The sequence below is a fragment of the Apostichopus japonicus genome, chromosome 14 (assembly GCF_037975245.1).
Source record: "Apostichopus japonicus isolate 1M-3 chromosome 14, ASM3797524v1, whole genome shotgun sequence".
In the NCBI taxonomy this organism is placed as follows: Eukaryota; Metazoa; Echinodermata; class Holothuroidea; order Aspidochirotida; family Stichopodidae; genus Apostichopus; species Apostichopus japonicus.
The window spans coordinates 3,500,926-3,516,569 of record NC_092574.1 but is presented as its reverse complement, the minus strand read 5'-3'; the positions used below and the strand labels follow the sequence as shown (position 1 = coordinate 3,516,569).

The window sequence follows — 15,644 nt, the reverse complement described above, 5'->3', positions numbered from 1 at the left end:
ATTTAGTTACATTGCTGAGGTTCCCAATCTGATTGAAAGTGATTGAAACAGAGGGCCCATGTTTAAGTTACGTATAACATAATCTTTTCATTTGAAAGCTGATTCTGATCAGTATTGTTTGGAGAAAGAAAGAAATTAACACAACAGGAACACTGTAGATATATAAATGACTATATGAATAAAATTGTGAATTCAGTACAATGCAGAAAAACGTTATTCTTGTTCACAATTGATTTTCAAACTCTATTGATAGTTATTTAATTTTTATATATACTAATTGTGTTCATTGAACGGTACACACCAGTCGAAGAGATGCATAATATAAGTACTGTAACATGAGTACAGTAAATGGTATGGTAGTCAAAGGTTTTTTGCTTGCATGGAGGCCCAATATTTACCAGCTCTGACAACTTTCTCAAAATACCACTGGCTATGTAAAACGATATCTATGGGTATACTAGACTTTTGCTTACATGTACCACCTTTTATATGTTTGCCTATCATAATATTGGAAAATTTTGAATGTAATTAACCCCAATGAGTTAGATGAGTCAGTCATTTTAGGCTCAAGTGAATGAGCTGTTTGTGGTTTTTGTTTTTTACTGTGTAAAGACACCAATCGTTTATATTCTATTTATAAGCTGCAATATGTTTGTACACAAAATCCATAAGGTTAGGTCATGTTATGACCTTTTTGTTGTGAAACAATAATTTCAACAATAATTTCCTATATGTAAGGAATTTCATAGTAATCTGAATGTTATTCTTCATTGTACAGTAGGTTAAATCAATTTGAAAAGTATTTGTTGTAAAATTGCTGTGGTAAGCCTCTCATCTTTCTTTCTGTCTTAATGGCTGTCGTTCACTTTTGAATCAAGAGGGCATTGCGTATCTCTTTGGAAATTTGTCAAACCTTTACCGCTTTATTCTACGGCGCAAGAGTTACCTCTATAATTAGATTGAAGGGCTCGTGTTCAGTGCTCAGAAGGAAGAACAATTACACTGAGGTTGCCGTTCTATTATTTTTTTCTTGGGGGAGGGGGGGGGAGTAGGGGTGGATGACAGAAGTTGGTTTGCAAAGAACAATCCAAAGACTTTTTTGCTGTTAGTCACGATGTAAAGTAATGCCAAATATAGTTTTTTTTTTTGGCCTACAGTACTCAAGGAAGTCGTTCTGTGCATGTTACACTTAGCTTAGACTAAGTCTACCAGAACAGTAAAACATCAGCTTTGGTGAACATTCAAATTTGTACATTTTCTTGAAATGAACTGCAACTAATTTTATCTTTTTTAATTTGTTTGTGTGTATATATAGGCCTCAACCATACTATTTAATAATAATAATAATATTAACAGAGATTTATAATGCGCACATATCCACCCTGCAGGGTGCTCAAGGCGCAAGATTATTATTAACCCCTGGTCATTGGTAACTTGTCACACCCACACACCAAAGTGTGCACAATTCAATCAATCTCTCCTGGGGCACCACAGTGCACCACAACCACGTGTCCCCCGGGGGACTTCCCATGGGGTGCAGCCACAAACCGGCGCAAACAACTATATTTACAAGTTACCTCGCAGGTCCCCATTTATACACCTGGGTGAAGAGAGGCAATGGAGATAAAGCGCCTTGCCCAAGGACACAACGCAATGATCTGGCCAGGGCTCGAACCTGTAATCCTTAGATCACAAGTCCACTGCCTTAACCACTTGACCACAACGCCCTTAGTCTCAAAGTGCAAGCAATTGTGATCTAGGGATGTTATACTTGACTTCTAAAGAACGTAAAGGTCATGGCTTGGCTTGTGCTTTTAACACAGGTTTGTCTTGGGGGACATAAGTTTTTATCTGCAGGATGCAAACTTTTTCGGGCAGATGCGTCCCTGGAACGCGCGTTTTGAATTCCTAGTAACTAAAAACATTGGCTGACATTTTTCCAATTGACTGTTTACATTTGGCCACCCAAAAAACATTTGGTGTCCATAAAAAGGGTTGTGACCCCAATTTGACTACCAGGGGTGTAACATAGAGTACTAGTCCACTTTACTTTCACCAACTTATTGTAGTAATGCATTAGTGAACATTAGTGAATGTATAAGTGGTAAAATAAATATTTTGAGAGTGCAGGCTGTCATGTCCGGTGGTGGTTTCCGTAAACCGGTCATGATAATAATAACACGTGAAACAATTGGTTGCCATTTACAAGTCTGTTTATTTTAACAATATAGGTGGCGCTATCCCAATATGGGAATTCGACGGAACATAAAATAAGACAATACAGTACACTCCTCCCCTTGTCAACAAATAAAAAATATATGTCCTTTAATTTATGTCCTAAAAAGTACAACCTGTAATAAACATTATTTAAAAATCAAGAATCTTCTTCAGTTTCCTCATTCTATCTGACCTTCTGAGTAAAATTTGACTATCAACTGACTGTCTTGGAGAATCAGGTTTACCAGATTCCAACAAATGTGGTGAAGTTTTTTCCCTAACCTGACTCTCTGATGTGTCAGACTCATGATCTTCATCTGGCAACAACAGTCTGTCAAACATTTCTGAGTGAGTGGATTCCAAAGCTGTGGTGCTTTGAGATTCTTTCAAATCAGACTGTGTTTGAGCAGAAAATGACTTTGACCTTATCTGGTTCACATGTCTCTTCCAAGTTTGACCTTCTACTTGAATGAGATATGTCACAGGACCTAACACTTTGTAAACAACTCCAGTTACCCATTTACCATAATGCTTTCTGAAATCTAGGCCTGAGACAGAATCACCTACAGAAAATTGTCTCACTGAACCTTCCATGACTTCATGACTTTGACCTTTTGATAACTTGGTACTCAGAGACGGTGTAACAGGAAATTCCCCCCCCTGAAAATTTCCCCCCCGGGGGGAATTTTTCCTAGGATAAATCCCCCCACCCTGAAAATTTACCCCCCCACCATAAGCATGATCAATTTTCCTGCCAGCACCTGCAAGTCTTTAGCTTGCAATGAATTTCATAATATTCCTATATTCCAATAGGCGATATCTCAAATCTATCACTTCCTTCAGTCTCCATGGTGTAAATTGTAAAACAGTATGTATAATTGGCTTCAGTGCAGCAATCCCTTTGATGTTCACCCTCATAAGCCATGAATTAAGATAATCCCATTGAGCTTCACCACAGCTCATAATCAATAATCAATAAGTCAACCCCTTCCCAATAAACATTGAATCCTCCTGTGGAACCATCATACCAACACAATGTAATAGTTTCAATTTACAATGATTATACTTGACTACATCAGTAACATCAGAGCTAGTCCCATTCCATTCATGGCACTGCATTCATGGCCTAACCCTAACCCTAACCCAAGACATCTCCTCTGAATATCCTTATTGCAGGAATGATATATTCCAAGTTCATGCCCAAAAAATGTTAAAATCTCCTTATTATAGTTCCATGATGAGATATCCTTGATAGGTGTACAAAAATATAATTAACTAGAATTACATGAAGGTGGGGGGGAATTTTTCCAGGTTGGGGGGAATATTTCCTAGGAATAATGCCCACCCGGGGGGGAATATTTCCTAGGAAATCTCCACCCGGGGGGAAAATTTCCTAGGAAATATTCCCCCCGGGGGGAATATTTTCAGGGGGGAAAAAATCCTGTCACAACGGTTTCAAAGAACTCAAACGTGTTCTCAACTCACGCTTCAAAAACAACTTAGATGGTGTCTCTTTTGTTACCGAATGTGGAGTCACTCTCTATGACAATAAGAACCGGTCTAATTTCTGATGTAAATTACCAGAATCATTTTGAGATTTCTTCATGGACTGCTTAAAAGTCTGAACAAAACGTTCAACTTCTCCATTTGATGCTGGATGTTTGACTGCTGATTTTATGTGTTCCACATTATTTTTCTTCAAAAACTCTTTGAACTCATGTGCCACAAATTGAGGACCATTATTAGACACTACAGTATGAGGTAGTCCATACCTACTGACAGGGGCGGCGATCTGTTTCAAATATTGGGGGGGACATTTGCAGGCAAATTACTATCAAAGCGGAGCGCCACCATTGGTTGGCGCGCAGCGTACAAGAAAATTTATGGTTTTGATAGCCCCCAGATCACCGGAAATGGCACTTCTCGGGCTTGAAAATGACCAACCAGATGTACACTTTTGCCTGAGAACCAAGCTTTTCCTAATAGTTTTTTTTTTTTCATTCATTACCTTTTTCAAGATTGTCACCATTCACACATCATGTTCGACCTCATTGCATCTCCTGTAGATCATTGCTTTTGTAGGTAATTCTACGTAACGCCCCACAATACCCGTCAGCCCCACTTTTCAAGGTTTTAAGCCCAGTATTTGTTCAGAATTTGAATAATAAATTCACTTCAAAACATACCCATAATGTTGCACAAAATTTCATCTATGGACAACCAATATAGAAAGAAAAAAACCTCAACCCCTAACAGACCGGTCAAAATTGAACTCGTAGAGGGAAGTATGATAAAGAATGTTGGTCAAGGAATTTTCGAAAATTCAGACACAGTTAAATTATAGCTGTATTAAAACTTATACAAACTTAAACAAATATTAAAACCTCTTATAACGTCTACTATAAAACTTCGATATCATAGAAAATACCAAAAAATATGCTTGAGGGGGAGGGGCGGTCTCCACCCTTTGCCCCCCCCTCCCTTGGCTACGCACCTGCGGTTAGAAATCTTGTAGGAAACAGGCCAAATGGAAACCTAGTGAACCCATATCGATGTGGATCATATACTTATTATTGTACGTACTTATTTCATTACGGATGCTGTCCGTCTAGCTATTCATTTCGAAAAAAAGGAAAAACTACTTTCGGTCATATATAGTAACAAATTGTAATACGGTTAGACAGGCGCCTTGCGAGGAATTTGCCAAGGGAGGGGCAAAGCTTGTACCCAGACTTTCTAAGCGTAGCGCCACCATAGGTTGGCGCGAAGCGCAAAAGAAAATTTTGGCCGAAAATGCCCCCCAGATCGATGGAAATGGCACTTCCCAGGCCTTGTTAGTTGCATCTAAGCATTTTCTATTTTGAAATTACTAGCGATATCATAAAAAAATACAAAACATATGCTTAAAAAAAACTATGCCACCAAATATTGGGGGGGATATTAGATACTATATCCCCCCACCTAAAATATTGGGGGGACATGTCCCCCCGTCCCCCCCATGATCGCCGCCCATGCCTACTGAACATTTTTCGCATAACTGTTATTGTTTTTCAGCTGTAGTAGTTTTCATCGGTATGACTTCTGGCCATTTAGAGTGACTGTCTACGACAAGCAGAAACATAGATCCTAAAAATGGACCTGCGAAATCTACATGTATTCTTTGCCAAGGCTCTGTTGGCCATCTCCATGGGTTTACAGGCGCTTTGGGTGGCAAAGTTTGGTACTGTCGACAATCATCGCATGACCCTACTAACTCTTCTAGCTGCTGATCTAGTCTTGGCCAATAAACATGGCCCCTGGCTAGACTCTTCATCCTGACCATGCCAGGGTGACCTTCATGTAACTCCTGCAAAACATACTGACTCGGGCACAACTGCTCTAACCCCCCACAAAATACAACCACATTCAACTGTTAACTCGTTTCTTTTACGGTAGTACGGCTGAAATTTAACATTGACAGTCTCATTTGGCCATCCATTTAATATGAAGTACTTGACTCTTGACAAGACTTTATCTTTATCAGTTTCCTTCCTAAGTTTCTCACTGCTAACAGGCAACCTGTTAACTTGGACCTTGTTGACCTTTGACCCTTCATCAGTCCATAACACTGTGAACTGATCAGTACTCTCCCTACTTTTATTCTGGGTTTGCTGAGGCAATCTTGACAAACAGTCAGCATTTGCATTTAGTTTTGTTGTGCGATACTTTATATCATATTCATAACCTGCTAGCAATATGGCACAACGCTGCAATCTAGATGCTGCCAGAACTGGTATTCCTCGCTTTGGACCTAGGAGGTATGTCAGTGGTTTGTGGTCTGTCTCTAGGATAAAACGTTTGCCACATAAGTATTGGTGGAAATGCCGCACACCAAAAACTATTGCGAGAGCTTCTTTTTCCAGCTGTGAATAGTTTTGCTCTGCTTTTGTCAAGGTTCTAGATGCATACGCAATTGGTCGCTCCTCGCCCAAGATCTTATGTGAAATGACGGCGCCAATACCATGGGGACTTGCATCAACTGCTAATGTTACATCCTTATCAGGATCAAAATAGACAAGCACAGCCTCTGAGCTTAGGATTTCTTTCACTTTATCAAAAGCGTTTTGGCATTCCACTGTCCATTCAAACTTAGATTTGCTTTTGCTTTGCTCTATAGGACCTACTATGGTTGAAAGGTTTGGGATAAACTTTCTGTAATAGTTTATTAACCCTAGCAGTGACTGCACTTCATGCACTCTTTGGTTGTGGAGCAGACTTCAGTGATTCAACCTTACTTGGTGAAGGATGTAGCCCTACCTTGTCTGCAACATGCCCCAAGTACTCAATTTGATCTTGAAACAACACACACTTTTCCCTTTTAAGTTTTAATTAAACTGATTCAGCCTTTCCACATCTGCTAATAGATTCCTTTTGTGTTCTTCATCATCTTTTCCAGTGATAATGATATCTAGGTAACAGCCTACACCCTCCAGCCCATTCAATATCTTATCCATACTCTGTTGAAATATGGCTGGGGCTTAGTTTACACCAAAAGGAAGCCTTGTGTATTGGAATAACCCCAGGTGTGTATTAATGGTTACATATTTCCTTGATTGTTCATCAAGCTCTACCTGTTGGTATGCTGAAGTTAAATCTAACTTTGAGAACTTCTGCCCCCCATTCAATTTTGCATACAATTCCTCCAGCCTTGGGAGTGGGTACTCTGTGGTTTCGAATTCAGGATTAATTGTCACTTTATAATTACCACAAAGCCTTATTTTTCCATCAGGCTTTTTTACAGGGACTACAGGGGCTGCCCATTCTGAATATTCCACTTTTTCCAGGATCCCCTCTTTTACCAATCTGTTAATCTCCTCTGTAACTTGTTCTTTAACTGCAAATGGGATGGGGCGAGGTTTGAAAAATTTGGGTTTTGCTCCCGCTTTTGCTGCTACCGTTGTGAAAGTTCACGTCCGGATCGGAAATTCATTAATAACCGATGTCATAAACTTCATAGATCCCATCCTCGTTCGCCATCTGTCATGTCTGGTGGTGGTGGCCGTAAACCGGTCATGATAATAATAACACGTGAAACAATTGGTTGCCATTTACAAGTCTGTTTATTTTAACAATATAGGTGGCGCTATCCCAATATGGGAATTCGGCGGAACATAAAATAAGACAATACAGTACACAGGCAATACCAAATATAAACTTCAAAAAGTCATACCGCATCATCCTGTATATTTTATAAAGTTCTTAAATTTCTGTCATCACAGTATGTAAGTGTAAAATCAAGGCACAGCATGAAGCATGTACAGTAGCTAAATACACAATGGCATTTCCTTATAACTCATGGGAGAATACTAAATCAATGCTTTATATTTCAGGGTGCTCCATTTAATAACATATATCACCAATGCATGAGGTTACTTTAAACAACCAGCTAGCTGAAATTCGAAAAAATGAATGCTTGTTTGCATCTTAAGATGTCAAGAGCTCATCTGGAAAAGAAAAATAATCAAACTCTTCATTCATACCAAAACTTATTGTGATAAAATATGATATAATCATCCTATATACAGTATACCATAAAATTACATCCAAATTGACTAATTGCATGTGTGCAATTGTAAATTGATCAAAGTCCAAAATACATGCACTGTAAATTTGAATACATGCACTATGAATTTGAAAAAGTCACAAATACACGCTTCACAAGCATTCATAAAACAACTAAGTCCAAATACATGTTTGACAGTTTGGTTAAATGCATGCATACACCAAGTTACATGCCCAATGGACACTTATATTGCTGCGATACATGCTTAGTGTAAGGTTTAAACGCATGCATTCGAAATACATGCATGCATAAATACATGCTTGCTGGATGCATACATGTAAATTGTATGAAAACAGCATGTGTAGAGCATGTACATGCATGCAAATTGCATGTTTTAGCCTTTTCATACAAGATACATACAATTTACATGCAATTTACATGCAATTTGCATGCTCTAATTTGTATGAGGGAGTCCACGTACATATAGCACCAGCTCAAGTACACTTTTCATGCATGCAATTCTCTGTCCCTTTTTCGCTCACTGCTTTTGGCATCGGGACCCACAATAAAGCAACCTGTGCCTTCCACCTAAACAGCTCGGCGACGAGACCGCAATATACACGTTACGTGTGTTATGCTACCACTGCGTGAAACTGTGCTATACATTACATATATTTACATACAGGGTTTACACTGTACAGTGGCAGTATATTACAAATACCGTGTCACGTGAGTAACGGTGTACCAGCGAAACCTATGAAATTGGCCCGCCCTCTAAAAATTTCCTAGCTGAGAGAATGCCTTTAAGAGTTATTAATGTTAACACTACTTTATTGTGAATTGAAAACATGTCAGTCGGAGCATACAGAGTGAAGTGGGGATACACACTGTTATAAAATCAATAGACTGGGGATATCCACAATGACATCAAATATGACAGTTAAGAGTTGTTAATGTTCAGAATAACTGTTGTATATACTGTCAATGTAACTCTTTCACTTTACCTTTACTTTTCAAGTACCATTTCCCTGTAGGACATCTCATGTTACATTGTAGGAATTTGCAAGTGATATAAATTGGGTCTTAACACAAAGTGCACGATTATGATTGAGCTTAAATTGTTGGCCCAAATGTAGCTACACTAGACAAAGTTTTACTCAAGGGCTCACGTGATGTGACATGCTGCATAGTAACCATGACAGAAGTTATTTATAGCATGCTATGGGTAGGGCCAATACAGCAGATCTAATAGTGATGAGGTTTGCTTAGCAAATGAGGTTCTTGATATTGTGAGACGGTTAAAAGTTGGCTTAAACACACTAAATGCTTTGCATTGGCTCAAGTGGTAGAATAGGTCTTGGCAGACAATAAAGGGTTTGATATCAATTATTGTGCCAAGTTTTAAATCAAATAAATTGCCCAACGTGTTTCCCACTTATCAATCAGTCCTTTGCCAAGTTCTGATTATAGTAGTATTTGCCTCAATCAGGTAGTTGAAGGGTAACACCCAAAATTTCAATCGTAAGAGTCAGGTAGTCCATCTAACTGCATTCACCAGTGACTGTGATGCGATATATTTCACACAGGTTGTGGAGTATGCAGGTCCTTGTTCAACTGTTAAGCCAATTGCTAACCTTCCTCAATGCTAGCCATCAAAAGTGTTGATCCTTGTGTAACAGTGGTAACCCTTATCGATGGACTTGGCAAAAGGTGACGAGCGTCATTTATTTTACTTAAATACTTTTTTATGAGAATCATTTGTTACTACAACAACTTTTTGTGAATGGTCTGATCATCCTTTTTACGGAGCCATTCTTTTGCATAACAAGATCGTATTATATTCAGGGGTTTTATTTCTTATTGTTGTTTGTTTACCACTGAATAAACACCATAGCAACATGAACCTGTGTTTTGGTCATTACAAATTTGGCGTAGTCGGCAGGGTTAAGGAAAACCCCTGAATATTAGAGACCAAAACCCCTGAATATAATACAATGTCCGAAGTGGAAGAGTTGCGGCTTGAGCTGAAGTCCTTGCGGGATGCACTGGAAAGGGAGAAGCTGGTTTCGATGAAGGCTAAAGCTGACATCGAGGCACTCCAGAAGTTATCTGTTGGGTCTGAAGCTGACTCAGATAAGGAAGGTGATGAAGATGTCCATAGTACCAGTGAGGAGGGTGATAAGCAGCTGTCTGTGGTATACCTCTCACAGGGTCAACGAATTGATCGATTTTGTGACCGACCTACAAAGCCAGGAGATCTGTCTGTACAGGAATGGATCAGAGACGAAAGGAGTCAACTGGAGGTCCGATGACTAGGACCTAAGGACCAAGCCAGTCTTATTCTCAACCATCTAGGTGGGAAGGCGAGGAAGGAGATAGCAGGAAGAGGGGATGAAGTTCAGAGGGACCTCAGTAAGATTTTTGCTATTTTGAGTAAAGTCTTTGGTGGCGCGGTGACACTCTCTCACAACTACAACAACGTTTCTTCTCTTATAGACAGAGGGATGGTGAAGATCTTGTAGCTTGCTCCTTAGAACTGGTTGATCTCTTTGACCGTATTTGTCAATTAGACTCATCGTTTCAATCATGCAGGGAGAAAAGTTTAAGGGGAAGACTGGCAGAGGCGGCGAAAGATGAGGGGGTACAGAGAGAGTTACGAAGGCTGAACTTGGAGAATCCAAACATGACATTCTTCGATTCACGAGATCAAGTGATGGAGTGGATTGGGGTACCAAAGAGCCTGACACAAGGAAAATTCACTGTACATAAACTTGAGGCAGACAGTGAGTACCATCACCTAATTAAACAACAGGGCGACCAGATAAAGGCACAACAACAACAGATTGATGACCTAATTCAAGCTCTGAAGACTAATGCTGAGAAGTCCTCAAGACCCAATTACACTCATGGAGGAAAACCATCTGGTACTAGACGATGCTACCAGTGTGACTCTAAGTTTCATTTCAAGCGAGATTGTCCTGACAATCCTATGAATAGGCAACCACAGATTGGGGCAAGCACAGAATCAGTCTCTACAACCACCAAGGAACCTTTAAACTAGGGAAGCCTGTCGTTGGCAACCAGGAATCGACAGGTGTAGTTTTGAATAACCCTGGTCATGACACTCTTGTAACCAAAGCAGTAGGAGAATGCCCGAAGATTACAGTTCAGTCTGGATCACTGAGTATCAGGTGCCTTCTTGATACAGGTGCCGAGGTTTCTACGATCACTGAGCCGTTTTTCCTAGAGCACATTACCCAGAGTGGCGAGCTGGTAGAAGTAAGTGCTTTTCTGAAGATATCTGGTGCTACTGGTGTAAATGTCCCATACATTGGATATGTGGAGTTACCCATTACTGTGTTGGGTTGTGTGTTTCCAGGCATGGGTTTCTTGGTAGTCAAAGACTCTTGTGACCCCCAGTTTGTAGAAAAGAAGAAGATGGTGCCTGGTGTTCTGGGATGTAATATTTTCAGAGCAATGCAGAGGTTGCTGGAGAACAAATGGGGAAGTAATTTCCAAAATAAACTTGTTCTGGAATCTGGCACCATAGAAGACCAGCGGTTGGCTCATGTTATTGCTGCCTTTCAGGATAAGGAGGAAGATTTGAATAACCGAGGTGTGGATCATAGTATTGCTTGTGTATGTGCTGAAAAATTGGTACTGGTGGCAGCAAACACCATTACGTCCATAAAGGTATCAGTCCAACCATCGACTGATTCACGACCATATGTTGCCATTATTGCACAGTTGAATGCTGAGGACAGGACACACCTACCCACTGGCTTGCAGGTTGCACCAACACTTGTTTCCGTTGATCGAAGTGGTGTTGCTCCATTGCAGGTCGCTAATTTTTCGAATCATGACATTTATCTCTAACCAAGGGCTCCTGTTGGGATTGCTGCAGGTGCATCATTAGGGTCGATGGTCCAGGCTTGATGTCAATGAAATACAAGTGCAGACAGTTGATGCGAATGAACTCCAGACTGTATCAGAACCACTTGAACAAGTATCAACAAGGGCTATTCCACTGGAATCCAAGATGACTATTGGTGACAAGTTAAATGTATCTCAAAGGGAGGAGCTAAGAGCTCTGCTCCACAGGTATGATCATGTTTTCAGCCAGCGCGAGGACGACCTTGGCTTCTGTGATAAGGTGGAACACCGCATTATCCTACTGGATGATAAACCAGTTAAGGTACCACATAGGAGAATTCCACCTCACCGATGGAAGGAAGTTCATGACCACCTTCAACAACTTTTGTCTCGACAGATTATCAGAGAATCATCTAGCCCATATGCGTCACCAGTGGTGCTAGTTCGAAAGAAGGATAACAGCCTGAGAATGTGCGTAGACTACAGAGCTCAACGCAAAGACACACCGTGATGCTTACCCCATTCCCAGAATTGAAGAAGCCTTAGATGCATTTTAAGGAGCTAACTACTTCTGTAGTCTTGATTTAGCTCACGGTTACCACCAGGTCCCGGTTTCTGAGAGTGATATAGAAAAGACCGCTTTCCGAGTTGGTACAGGAGGTCTCTACAAGTTCACACGAATGCCGTTTGGACTAACAAACGCCCAGCGACATTCATGCGATTGATGGATAAAGTTTTTGGTGATGAGAACTTCCAAACAGTCCTAATCTATTTGGACGATATTTTAGTATTTGGGCGAACTTTCCAGGAAACACAACAACGTTTAGAGATGGTTCTGAGTAGGCTGCGATCATACAATCTGAAAGTCAAGCCAGAGAAGTGTTACTTGTATGAGGAACGATTGAGATACTTTGGCCATATTGTTAGCAAGGATGGTATTCTCCCTGATCCTGAGAAAACGAGAGCCATTCAGAATTGGAAAAGACCTGAAACTGAAAGAGAGTTGCGGAGCTTTATGGGGCTCGCAAGTTATTACCGACGTTTTGTTGCAAACTTTGCCAAGATAGCAGCACCACTCCATGCTCTGACAGGTGGCCAGAGATGTAAAGCAAAACGTCCTCACAACCCAACCAGATCAGTTGCAGACAGATGGGAGGCAAAACATGAGGAGGCTTGAGCTGAAATCAAAGCTTACCACAGCACCGCTATTAGGCTACCCTGACTTTCAGCGCCCATAAATTCTTGAAGTAGACGCAAGCTTACTTGGTTTCGGAGCAGTACTCTCCCAACAACAGGAGACTGGACGAGTTGTTATAGCTTATGCAAGCCGAGGACTGAAGCTCGATGAGAAGCAGATGAGTAACTACAGTAGTATGAAGCTTGAACTGATGGCACTTCACTGGGCCATCACAGTGAAGTTCAGAGATTTACTGCTGGGGGCAGAATTTGTCGTATACACTGACAATAACCCATTGAGCTATTTAAAGACATCTGCCAAGTTGGGGGCAGTGGAAACACGTTGGGCAGCTGAGTTGTCCCAGTTCCATTTTGACATTGCATACCGATCAGGGAAGTCCACTGTGAATGCTGCCTCATTGAGCAGAAAGGAATTCCATGGCGAAGAACCCGTCTTTGCTCAATTTGGGAAATTGTTGCTGTTGCTGGTGACCTTCACACAATGTCCACATTGGGCATAACTCTTCCAAATAAGGTGAAAGAAAGGATACAGGAACGTACCCAGGAGGTGTGGCAGCAAGAATTACATAGTCTGCCAGAGAGAGTTCAACCATCGTCCACCTTTCCTCTACCCTCCATGTCCACTGAAGGGATAGCTCGACTGCTGTCTACTGATCCAGTTGTAAGTAGATTACGACATTACTGGGATCTAAAACAGAAACCAACTATCTGTAAACTAATGGAGGAATCCAGAGAAGCACAAAAATTGCTTCGAGAATGGGAGTGTATATCAGAGAAAGATGGTTTACTGTACCGACCGTACAATCACTTTAAAGGGACAGAGGGTACAGCAGATTCCCCTACCATTGCAACTAAAAGATACCGTCCTCAACTGTGTTCACGACCAGACTGCATGGTCACCAGGGATCAGAGAAAACGTTCAAATTGGCAAGGTTAAGATATCATAGGATTGGCATGGCCAATGACATTGTGCCACGTGGAGTACTACAGGAGATGTCCGAGGTGTACACTTGCCAAAAGTGGACCAAAGATCAAGACATCCATGGGTTCAGTGGTTGCCAAAAGGCCACTGGAAATTGTAGCAATTGACTTTACAATGTTAGAGCCCAATTGTGGAGGTGTAGAAAATGTGCTAGTCCTTACAGATGTGTTTACAAAATTTACGCAGGCTGTTCCTACAAGAGATCAGAAAGCATCAACAGTAGCTCAGGTTCTATTCAGAGAGTGGTTCATCAAGTTTGGTATCCCAGAGAGAATCCACAGCGACCAAGGTCGGAACTTCGAGAGCCGATTAGTCCAGGAGTTGTGTTATTTATAAAACATCAAGGACACACACACCATCCCCTGCCACCCGGAGGGCAATGCACAATGCGAACGTTTTAACAGGACAATGCATGACCGCTTGAGGACATTGTCTATGGATAAGAAGAGAAAATGGCATAAGTATCTTCCTGAATTGGTCTATGCATATAATATTACACCACATACCACCACTGGATACTCCCCTCATTATCTATTTTTTGGAAGAGAACCAACATTACCCATTGATCATTTGTTGGGTATTGAGAGTGACGAGACGTGGATGGCAGATCACCATCAGAGGCTAAGGCCAGCTCTTGATATTGCTGCATCCAATATTGAGAAGGAAGCACAACGACGTCAGGAAAAACATGGCAAGGCAACTCCCAATACTAGTTTACCAATTGGTGCCAGAGTATATACCAGGAACAGGAAAGTAAAGGGTATAAAACAAGATACAAGATTTCTGGGACGATATCCCACATAAAGTTATATACCGTCCCTATCCTGATGGTAACGTGTATGTCATTGAACCCCTTAACGGAAATGGAACAACAAAGACATATTGCACCGAAGAGACATACTTGATTCAAAGGAATTGGTTCAAACTTTGGAACCTGCAGGGCCAAGTGAGGAAGTACCTGCTGTTGAAGCCCTAAGCCAGAACTCAGATGACGAAGTCATCAACTCAGCTTGGTGCGTAGAGAATGTCAACCCCGACGCCCAACAGCCTTGCAGCCGTGACGATAGCAATAAGTCAATTGAAATTGCTACAGCGCCTATGTCCGATGCTGATGAAGCTAACACTACAGCAGACGTAGACCATGAAGTTCCCAGTGACTCTGTTGATATGAACTCATACATAAACGAAAAGGATTTAGGGAACAACACCTTGAGGCGTTCATCCCGAAGTAATGCTGGTTTGCACTCGAACCCTAGTAAACTTCCCAGGTCTGCAATTCAGCAAGAGGTTCGAACTAGTTATGTTGACCCAACTGTTCTAGCTAATATATCTCAAACTCAGCTCCTGTTGGCACAGATGCTTGCCAAGTGTTGATTCCTACAATTATATGCTTTTGTGTGTTCGTTAGATATCTGGCCCAACCTAAATACACGTGTGTAGCAATATGTATAATTGCTGGTGTGTATAGATGTAACCATTGAGGTCATGCCAGATGGAGGACAGTGCAGCGAATTGGTTTGGAAAGAATTCTTTTCAATTTAATTTTATTGTTTATATGTTGTTGTCGCCACTCAAGCACTGTGTAGATGTTTTGGCAAATGTATATGTATTCAACCTTCCAGGTATTAAATGCCTATTGAGCAGAGCTTCGTCTATCACATTCCGCATGCAGCATTGTGCAAAATAGTTCATTTGGATTATGTATTATTGCCGGGATCTATTTCAAGATTTGCATGTAACTGTATTATCTCGATCAGTGGTATTCAGTCTATCTTGTCATTTTGTAACATTTGCTCATTGGTACTCAGTTTAAAAAAGGGTTAGCAATTGCAA

The 15,644-nt window shown here is 40.9% G+C and overlaps 1 protein-coding gene and 1 long non-coding RNA gene across 5 annotated transcripts in view; one reads left to right on the top strand and one right to left on the bottom strand.

The window, feature by feature from the left end:
* The window catches only part of LOC139980152 (uncharacterized), a 170,397-nt gene that overhangs the window by 52,601 nt on the left and 102,152 nt on the right, over positions 1-15,644 (top strand). The window contains exon 8 of one of the 4 annotated variants that reach the window (XR_011797464.1): positions 6,653-6,779. The exons of the other annotated variants lie outside the window; for them this stretch is intronic. The gene's annotated coding sequence lies outside the window, so the exon portion shown is untranslated. The remainder of the gene's footprint in view (positions 1-6,652; positions 6,780-15,644) is intronic. 4 annotated transcript variants of the gene reach the window in all.
* Positions 1-15,644, bottom strand: part of LOC139980154 (uncharacterized) — a 72,144-nt gene that overhangs the window by 35,912 nt on the left and 20,588 nt on the right. The window lies entirely within an intron of this gene.